The sequence below is a fragment of the Balaenoptera ricei genome, chromosome 4, assembly GCF_028023285.1.
Source record: "Balaenoptera ricei isolate mBalRic1 chromosome 4, mBalRic1.hap2, whole genome shotgun sequence".
NCBI lineage: Eukaryota > Metazoa > Chordata > Mammalia > Artiodactyla > Balaenopteridae > Balaenoptera > Balaenoptera ricei.
This window is the reverse complement of record NC_082642.1, coordinates 23,109,685-23,120,133: the sequence shown is the minus strand read 5'-3', so window position 1 is coordinate 23,120,133 and position 10,449 is coordinate 23,109,685.

Genomic DNA, 10,449 nt, shown 5'->3' with positions numbered 1-10,449 from the left:
GTATACAACACAATATTTGTATTATGTTGCAAATGGTCACCACAGTAAGTCTAGTTAATAGCAACCTGCATTTCTGCATCAACTCTGCCAGGTTCTAGCTCAGTGTACTTGAGAGACAACTTCTCTCTGGGCCTCAGTTTCCCCATCTGTCAAATGGGTTGACCAAAATCTCTGTGCTTCTCTCTAGCTTTCTGGAGGTTTTCTGGGCCTGAGGGAGCCCAGACAGTTGTGGAGTTGTGGAGTTACTCACTTCCTTATTTTCCTACATGACTTGGCCCTATTTCCTGGCACCCACCTCTCCCTAGCCAATTACTTGGTCTGAGCCATTTCTGCAGGAAGGGCTGGTGAGCCAAGCTGGGATCAGAAAAGTGCTGGGACAAACCTGGGCTACACAGTCTAACGCCCTCCTCTCAAGATAGGCGCCGCCTCTAAGGAGCTGTGTGGATGGAGGGTCATGGAGATCCAGCTGGAAGGTCTCTTAGAGACTCCCATCTTACAGCTGGGGAAGCTGAGGTTAACAGAGGGTAAGGGACTGGTCCAGGGTCTCACAGAGGTCACTGGAAACATCTGTTTTTTTGTTTGTTTTTTTTAAATAAACGACGAACAGCTTTATTAAGGTGTAAGTGGCGTCCATTAAACTCCACATGAAGTGCACAGTTGGATGAGTTCTGACACATATACACCCCCATCAACCCAGCTCCACAATCAAGATCCTTAACTTTCCCATCGCCTCCAGAAGTTTCCTCATGATCCTTTGTCCCGTCTCCCTCACCGACAGTCCAGGCAACCTCAGGTCTGCTTTCTGTCCCTTTGAGTTTTTGCATCTATTTTAAGGGAGCGCTGACAGGGCTGGTGGGCAGGCTGGGTGTGGCCTGGGAGAGAAAGTCAGCGGGGCCACCAGGACTGTGGCCTGAGGACTGGAAGGCTGGAGCCACCGTCCTCTGAGGTGAGGGAGGGGGAGCTTCCCAAGCTCCGCTTTGGGCACGAGGCGGGCTGTGCAGTCATCCCCGTGTGGGGAAGGGTCAGGGGTGGTCAGCCGCAGGAGCCCTGAGTTCCAGGGTCTGGGCTGGAGACTTGCAGAGGACTGGGAGCCGGGGACAACCAGACCTCCAAGGAGCGAGGGTAGGCGATGGCCGGGCCCTGGCCTCCCACTGAGCGGTCGGTCAGGGCCGGCTCTCCAGAAAATGTCTGCTTCCCTCCAGGGGTCAGGCCTCCCCGAGCCCTGGAAAGGGGGCCCTCCAAGGGCAGAGTGTCGTTCAGCTTGCCCAGTGCCCGCACAGGGCCTGGTCCCTGGGAAGAGCTTGGTACACGCTTGTGGAACAACCAGGCTAGGAGGGCAAGGAAAACTCTCCTCACCTCTGCAATGTTTGCAGGAACCATTTCTTCACAGAGCGTGAGTCACAAGGGCAGGATCTGTGACCCTTTACTGGAGGGCGTGTACCCAGACAACGACAACCGCTTCCCGCGGGCCTCACCTCTGGCCGGAGTTTTTGCAGAAAAGGAAAAAGCAAGATGACATTTGACTCACCTTTCGCAAACATTCCCTCAGCTGACCTCCCAATAACCCCATCGGTTAGGTCCCTACTTGACAGATGAGGAAAGTGGGGCTCCAGAAAGAAGATGGGACCAGATCTGAACCCACTGTCTCTGAATCCACTGCCACCTTGGTGACACTTGGTGGCATGAAAGTTTGAGCAAATCTGCCTTTGGCCGTCCCCAGCTGAGCACTGTCCCTTTTCCAGGGCTCTGCTCTCTCTGCAAACCTATTGCAAGACATTTTGTCCTGTTTGGACTAGCCACCCGATCTCCCTGCCCAGCCTCACACCTTGGCACTCCATCCTGGCCTTTCAGTGTGAGCCCACACTCCCCAACCCTGCCCAGTCCTCAAGGACCTTCTCTGGGCCATGCATAACTTCTCACACCCCAGGTGTGTGCAGGGCCTCATGGCAGTACCTTCTGGAAACCCCAATCCTGCTCAAACATTCAACTTACCCGATAAACACAGTTGGGCAGCTCCCACAGTGTCTGGCCTGGCACACAAGAGGCAGGCACTGTCCTAGCTGTCCTGTGCCTGGAGAGGGGAAGTCAGTGGGTCAACCTCACGTCATTAACTTTGACCATGAAGCATGCTCTGAAGGAAAAGGTCAGGGCATGGGACAGAGGGACCAGCCATCCCAGGGTCCACAGAGGTGTTCCGGGGAAGGGAGGGGAGAGCTGGGGCTGAAGGATGAGCAGAAGTCGCCAGGGGAAGATGGAGGAGAGACTGTTCCAGGCAGAGGAGGGAGGGGGCCGGGCTGTGAGGGACAGAGAAGGCCTCTGTGCCTCGAGAGGGGACACCAGGCAGGGTGACTGGGGATGTCCAGATGGGAGGCGGGACCAGAAGCGGTGTGTCTTATCCACCAGAAGACACACACACCCTTCCCTCAGGCGGCTCGGTGGCTGGGGCCCAGGCACTGGGAGCGGGCAGGGGCCTGGGGCCTCATGGCACCCTTGGAGAGGGCGGCTCCCAGGTCAGTTCCTGCTCAGCAGAGGCCAAGCAGCTCCAAGAGCTTTGCCCAGCAGAGAGGGCGGTGCCAGTCCCCACTCCCTGTCCATTGCCCGCTCCATGCAGCCCTGGAGGCCTGGGCCTTCCATCTGCTGAGTTTTCTGACTGAGGCGGAAAGGCCAAACCCTGGAATGTGCTGACCTCTGCCTCCTGCAACGCCCAGGAGCTACGGCCCATTCTTCCCAGTGCCAGAGCCCCGCTGAAGCCAAGGGTGGGCACGGCCCAGCACGGGGCAGGGCCAGGCAGGAGGGATATTTCCAGTAGGATGGTTCCCAGAAGGGCCTTGGCTCCCCAGAGCTTGCTTCACCGTCCCCAGCATCCTCCCCTAATGAGGAGAGGAAGGCCCCTGAGGCCAGGGTCAGCACAGCACGCCGCAGACGCCACAGGCCAGTACTGGCTCAGTGCTTCCTGGGCAGGGCCCTGCCGGAGCCCTTGAAGCTGGCAGCCCTGGAGCGCCTTTCAGGAAACGTCCCCGTTGGTTTTGGAAACCACTCCCTTCGCGTAGGAACGGAGGTATGGCCTGTGTTGGGAGGGAAGTCACCGGAGGCTGGAAGGGGCAAGGGGCTGCAAGGCAGGGCCTGGGTGTGGGGAGAACACCAACCTCCGAGGAAGCCCACCCTCGCCCTCTGCAAGCCTCAGTGGCCTTATCTGTGAAATGGAACCCACAGTTGCTCTGCCAATGCCCGAGAAAGGGTTTGAGGCCACAGGAAGCCGTACGGTGCTTTCCAAGTGTGAGGTGAGGCTCTTATCAGGCTTGAGTCACCCTAGCGAAGGACACTGAGGTAAGGCAGTGACAGCCTTCATGTGGAGCAGAGAAGCTGCTAAGCTGGGGTTCTCTGCTGCCTGAGGGCACAGCGGGACCCACAGAATGAGGGGACAGGCAAGGTCTGAAAACTCTCAGAGTCCCTGATTCTGAAATACAGAGCCCTGGGATTCTTTTCCCCAGATGAACTGAGCCCCGAACTACCCTGGCAGGCCAAGACGTGGGCTTGCACTGGGGCTGGTGGTTCTTAAGGGTCACACACAGAGCCTCAGATTCCCGTCTGTGAGATGAGGAGTTGGACCAGGACTCTGACACACTGAAAGTGCCCAACCGTATCCCACGAAGGAAATTCCCTGCAGTGACTGGAGAAGGAGGGGAGAGGAGGTGCTCCGGGCACCCAGGCCTGGGGCCCCCTGTCTGCCGGGCCAGCCTCCCTCCCTCCCAGCCTCCCTCCCTCCCAGAACTGCCCAGGAGCTCAAGACATGGCCAGCGGGTGGGTGTCAGGCCCCTGGTCAGGTTTGCCGTGTTTTGCTGTGTGGCGAGTCCTGGCCTGTGGTCAGCTGTCCCCCATATCCAAGGCAGATTTCCCAGGAGTGAGCCCTGAAAGTGGCTCCCAATTTTGCAGGAGGGAGAACAAACTGATTCCAGGGAAGGTCTATTTTTTCCGGAACATTAAAGACAGCTGTTGTTTCTGCGGCCTGCAGGGGTGCCCCCCACCCTGTCATCCCCAGAGTGGCCGGGCCCCAGACCCTTGGGACCTGGGAAAGACGCTCTCCTCCACCCTTCCCTCCCAACCCCCACTCTCACTTCCAACCAGCAGCACTTCTGCTGGGATTCTCCACCTTGGACTCGCTCCCGGGAATTTCTGGAAGCATCAAATGGTACAAACAGATTGTTTTCATTATGATTATTCTGTGTTTAACCTCCTGGCCCAGTGTCACCAAGAATTGGGGGCTCTTTCTTAGAACTGCATGGAGTGAGAAGCCTTTCTTTCCTCTGCTCACTCCCTGAATCAGTCTTATTTCTCTTCCCTCAATTCTGGATCTCTCCTGACTGGATCCAGTCCTCTGCACGCCCGCCCCCAATCCTGCAGTCTTTATCTGATGAAGCCTTGGGGTCTCAGGGCAGCAGACAGGCCCCAGTGACCCTGCCCTCCCGCCCGACCTGCACCATCATCAAATCCTGGCCTCTCCCTGTGGCTGCTTCCCAACGTGAAAGCAGCGTCTCTGAACCTTCCTCCAAAAGGCTTAGGGGATCCGCCAACATTTGGTCTGAATGTTTTTAATATGAAGATTTTCCTATTCCTCAAAATTGTAATGAAAACAACACACCCACACAAATGTGTTACATACAAATTTTAGTACATTGAAAACTACCAACACGTTAACTTGGGCTGCTGCAGGAATGTGTTTTTTGTGCAGATCTCAGAACAAAACTCTTATTTAATTAAAGGTGGGCCTAGGAGCCGGCAAGAGAGCTGATAAAAACAAACGAACAAAACAAACAAAACAATGACACTTTTAACAATTGCAAATGCCTCTCACTGTGAAACAGGATTTTTTGATCTTGCGCAATCAATGTAGATGGCAGTGGTCCTCACCTGGGGCGATATTACTCCCCAAAGGACATCTGACAAGATCTGGAGACATGTTTGGTTTTCGGGTAGAGTCTAGGGATGCCGGCAAACATCCTACAGTGCACAGGACAGCCCCACAGCAAAGAATAGGCTGAAGAATTCTGATATAGCGGGAGGTGTTGGATGCCCAGGTTGGCCTAAGACTCTGGTTGATTTCTGTAACCCTGGATTTCAGGTGGCTTTTTTCATCAAAATGGCCTTACTGTTCTCATCAGTTGGCTTAATAAGTAAACACTACAGATAGGAAGGCATCAAATAAAGTTTTGCTTAATTAAACACTGTTTCCATGGGGTTCCAGGTAAGATTCTTTAAATGCAAAAATCTGTAGCTACGAAAGCCCGTGTCCAGCTGGGCTTGTTTCTGCTCATGGCGTTCCCGACAGCCTGACTCTCCCGCTCCAGCCCGTCCCACTCAGCCACCCTCTCGCTGCAGCAGAGACACAGCCCCCTCTGGGCTTCCTGACATGTAGGGAAGGGGGCTTATCATGCCGATGGACCGCGGGCTCCACGGGAGCAAGGGTTTTGCTCTGCTTTGTGCCTGGCGCAAGTGGGTGCTCACTGAACACCCATTGAATGAATGCGAAACTTAATCCCAAGGTCTTTGAGGGCCTGGAGGGTGGGTTGGGCAGTGCTCGCAGCCGCTGCCCTGCACTGCCCTGCTGCTCTTGGCCTTGCTGCCCACATCGCCCATGAGGAAGTCCTGAATCCCATTCCCAAGAGACTGGCTCCTTGAAAGGGGCCTCTGGACGTCACAGGCTCACCTCCTTTCCCCAAGTTCTGTGGTCGGGAGTGTCTGTCTGGACGCCGCCCGGAGTGGCCCCCAGTCTTCCCATTCACCTTTGAAGGCTCCTCCCAGCTTCCCACGCCCCCCGCCCCCCCACCCCAGGAGCCTCACTGGGGGATGGGGGTGGCTGGGCTGGTGCTAAGAGACATGTTCATCCACGGCCTCCAAGGCTAACGGACATTTCCGAAGTGCCGTCCCTTCCCAGGGCACAGGGCGGGTTCCCCAGGAGTCATCGGCAGAGTCCACCTGCGCCGCTGGGAGCCTCACCCGGGTGGCCAGGCGTCAGGCTGACGGTGCAGCAGCCCCTCCCTCAACGAGCCATGCTCTTTGCTCACTGGAGCCTCCCCAGGCACCTGCAACGTGCCAGGCCCTGTGAGCACTCAAAGTTCACCCCACTGAAGGTCACGATCCTCCATTGTAGGGAAGAGCTTTGTAAGTCCAAGCCCCCAAAGGTAGGTGCCTCAGCCCAGTACTGTTAGCGTCCCAGCAGAAGTCACTTCTATACTCTTGCCCATGCAGGGAACACTAGGGAACATGACTGTGTCGAGGCAGTGGTAGGGTGGTGGGCTTAGCACATGGTCAGGGACTTTGCCTTAGTCATCCTTGAACCCCCAGAGCAGGCCTGTGAGTGTTTGCAAGGCCCTGTGCTATGGTGACAGGATGGCTGAAGCCCCACCCACTGTGCGCTGGACCCCCTACCCTGACCACGGGCCTCCGTCACCATGCGGGCTCTCGAGTTGGGCCACAAGGGCTCCCACCCTGGCCCCACCACTCCCAGCTTGTGTGACCCCGAGCACACTGCCTCGGCTTGCCAAGCTTAGGTTTCCTCGACTGTAAGACGGCACAACGGTGTCACCTACCTCACTTGGCAGCTGTGAGGATCAGACGGTATAATCCACGCCAAGCGCTTAGAACTGTGTCAAGCATACATCGGTGTTAGCCACCGCCATCACTATTCCTGCAGAGTCCTGCAGCCTGCGGGCCAGAACTGGCCCCTGGGGGACCCCTGTTTGCCTCCCGACTGCTGGGTCCTTGTCTTGCTTCACAGCCCGGCCCTGACATGGTTTCTTCAAGGAGGAGCAGGAAGCACCCCTACCATGCGGGGAGCAGCCTCTTGGGAGGCACTGCTGCGTGGCCAGAACAAAGCCTCAAGCGGCAGTGTCCAGAGACGCAGATACTTAAGGATCTTTCCGGCCCCAAACTTACAGACGCAGAGACCCGCAAAGCACTCCCCCCAACTTCCTCACTGAAAGCCAGAGTCCTGCTGGGAGGATGGGGGTGCTGTGGCCTCAGCCCTGACCTCTGACTTCGGGGAAGAGCCTCCTTGGAGAAGCTATTCAACTTGCAGAGACCTTGTGGGAGGGAAGGGGGTGTCCCACCAGGACACCAAGGGGAAAGGGCGTTGTTTACATTTCCTCGGACTCTATTGTTTCAAAGGACACAGCATGGCCATTTCCCACAACAATGGTGGGATGGAGTCAGAATTCCTCACGTCTTGCAGTTGAGGTCGGGCTGGCTGGGCGGTTTGTTTATAACAAAAGTCATCATTTTACCAAAACTATTTACTAAAAACTATCTTCCCGTATCAAATTTGAGAATTTTGGTCTAAATGTGACAAGTGGGTTTACTTGCTACAGATGGTTTTCCTGCAAAGACTGGCCAGGCTTGGTCAGGTTTTTGAAGTGAAAACAGTGGCCCTGCAGGCACCCTACATACAGGGAGGCTTGCAGAGCAGCTGCCCTGCACCGTGGGCCCGAAGGAGAGCAAGGCTTTGTCTTCCCCAAGCCTGTGTGTCTAACCACCACAAGTTACGGGCCTTGAGAAGAAACGGAAGCCCATTCAGTGACGAGTCAGACGGCGAGGTTGAGGGGGTAGCCTAGGTCTGTCCTGGACACCTCAGTACCTTCCCCATCTCCACCTTCCAGGGGCTCAAGGCAAAACCTGGTGCCTCTCTCCCCACCACAACTCCTGCTGGCCCTTCCTTCAGCGTCTGTCCAGAGCTGGACCACCTCCCGTCACCTCCACGGCGGCCACCCCGGCCCAAGCACTATCTTCTCCTACCTGGGTCATTGCCGCGGCCTCCTCCCTGGTCTCCCTGCTTCTGCCTTTGCCCCTCTACAGTCTACCAGCTGGAGAACGACCATTTTAAAATGTAAGTCCGAAGTTGTCACTCTTCTAAAATGGTCCAGAGTCCAGAGGACCCTTCCCAGCTCACATGGAGCCAGATCCAAAGTCCCTTCTGTGGCCTGTACAATCTGCTCCCACCCCACCCCCAGCACACTCACCTTGGTCCCCTCGCTCACCCCTCCCAAGCACGCTGGGCCCTCGCTCTCCCCTGAGCAGCCCCTGCACAGCCCAGCTGTTCCCTCTGCTCCCACAGAGCCTCCCTCACTTCCTTCGAGTCCCTGCTCAAGTATCCCCTCATCCCTGACCATCTGGACAATTGCCAGTGTCCACCCCACTGCACACCCTGGTCTCCTCTACTATGTGCTTCACAGCACTGCTGACACCTTAGCTGTCTGCTCACCACTTACTTGTTCATCATTGGTCTCCCTCCCTAGAGCATCAGCTCCTCAGGGGCAGGAAGTGGTGGTATTCACGGCTCCATCCCCACTGCCCAGCCGCCCGTGGCAGGAGCTCGAATAACTCTTGGTGAATAAATGGTGATTAAATGAGTGAATGCCGAGGGCAGCCCCAGACAGCCGTGATTCCTCTCCTCTGCCCACGGCTGACGGAGCCGGGGACTGCCAACCCCCAGATGGGCCAGCAGCCAGGCAAGTCAGGAAGAGAAAGCTCAGTCCTCCTGCATGGTGGGGACTTGTGGGCCAAGCCCTCATCTGTCTCCAGCTCCCTCTTTCTCAGGAGTTTAGAGAGGATTAGCCAGGAGATAGCAAGAAAGAGAAGTTACCTGCTGAGGGTTCCCAGTCGCAGAGACAGTGGCTCCCCATGGAAAGACTGCGGGTCCTCAGATGAGGCCCCAGGTTGTCGCAGACCTCTGGCTCCAGGTGCCACTGGGAGCCCGCAGGCCCGGGTGAAGAGCTGCTCCCTCCACACGTATGGTATTACGTCCCTGGTGTCGGCGTGAGGATTGGGAGCAGGGTCAGGGAGGGCTACTCTGTGTAAGTGTTAGGGCTCGGGGCAGTTCTGGGTGAGACAGAGGAATGCCTTCGGTGGCCTTTGGCTGGTCTGGCCATCCAGGGAAAGCATTCCAGAGAAGGAGGGCCAGAGAGCACACTCTCAACTTCCACAGGCGATCGTGAACTTGGGAGAATATTCCAGGTAGAAGAAAAAAATACACTAAGAAATAACAAAACTGTTTCCTGAGCAGAGGCAAAGAAGCTGGAAAACAATTGTGTAGATTGGCTGATGTGTGGGATTCATGCTGGGGGTGGGGGTGAGGGGTCAGGAAGAGGTGATCAAATGTTTCTCCAGCACCTGCTGTGTGCCAGGCCCTGTGCTCCGTGCTGGAAGACGAACCAGGCCCGATTCTCCCCACCCTATCACACCCTGCACAAGGCAGTGGGTGTCAGAAATATGTGTGCAGCCAGCATCACATGCACACGCATACATGCTTATGCACATATACAGTGCACTTCCACACACACATACATGGAGAAGACATACTTGGATGAAAGCTTACTCAGCGGCCCTTGTCAAGTCTCTAAAACGATTTCTCCCAACAGAAAACAGACAGTGGCACTAGAAGATCCACAGGGCAACTCACAGGCTGCACCCAGCTCCCCGCCTGCAGCCCCCTGGAGGCCAGCCTCCCACCCTGAAACAAATCCCTTCAAGTGGCTCTTGTTCCTTCCAACAAAAGCACCCAACTCCTTCCTCCCATCAGAAACGTTGAGAATCTAAGGTGTCATCAGTGGGAAAAAGCAGGGTGCGGAACAACGTGTGAGTAGGTGGATTCCATTTGTGATGTTAAAAGTCGCCGTAATCATGGATGTGTGGGTTAGCTCTGGGGGGAAACAAAGATCCTGGCAGCATGGGGTGGGGGGCTGGAGTGGGAAGGAGAGAGATTTCGTTTTTACTGGGTTTTATAACACATTTTGAATTTTGTATCAGGTTTATGTATTATTTAATCAAAATAAGAAACTAATTCATAACATTTAAAAAAATGCCCTGGCTCTGTGGAGCCAGACTTCCTCACAAGCAAGTCTCCAAGCATGGTGGCCCACAGGCCTTCCTCACCATTGGGTGCCGGCCAAGTGCTGTGGGCCCAGGCACACCATGGGCTCTGGCCAACTCGTACACAGAGCGCCCAGGCTGGGAGGCACGTGGAAGCCCTCGGGCAGGGGGCCTGGAGAGCCAGGCGGCGTCTGAGCTGCTCCCACCGCGGCATCCTGAGGAGGCTCAAGTCCAGACGTTTGCTCAGCCCTCGAATGGCTCTGTTGGAGAATCGCGGTCCCAGGAGAGCAAGTCCCATTGGCCAGTCCTCGGTCTGATGCCCGCCCTCAGCTGCATCAGAGCAATAATGGGAAGGGCCTGGGGCTGGGAGTGGACATCCTGCCCGTGCCTGGGCTCACCCTGCCAGGGCTGCCCACAGTGGGGAAGCTTCACTCACTCCACTGGGTGCTGCAGGGTGCCAGGCCACCACAACTGGCCGAACATCCCCCACGGGGGTGATGGAGCACAGCGCACTTGAAGCTACAGGGTGGAACGTGGTGGTGGACGGTCAGATCAAAGGAAGCACAGACTGAGTGACCGGCCACAGGA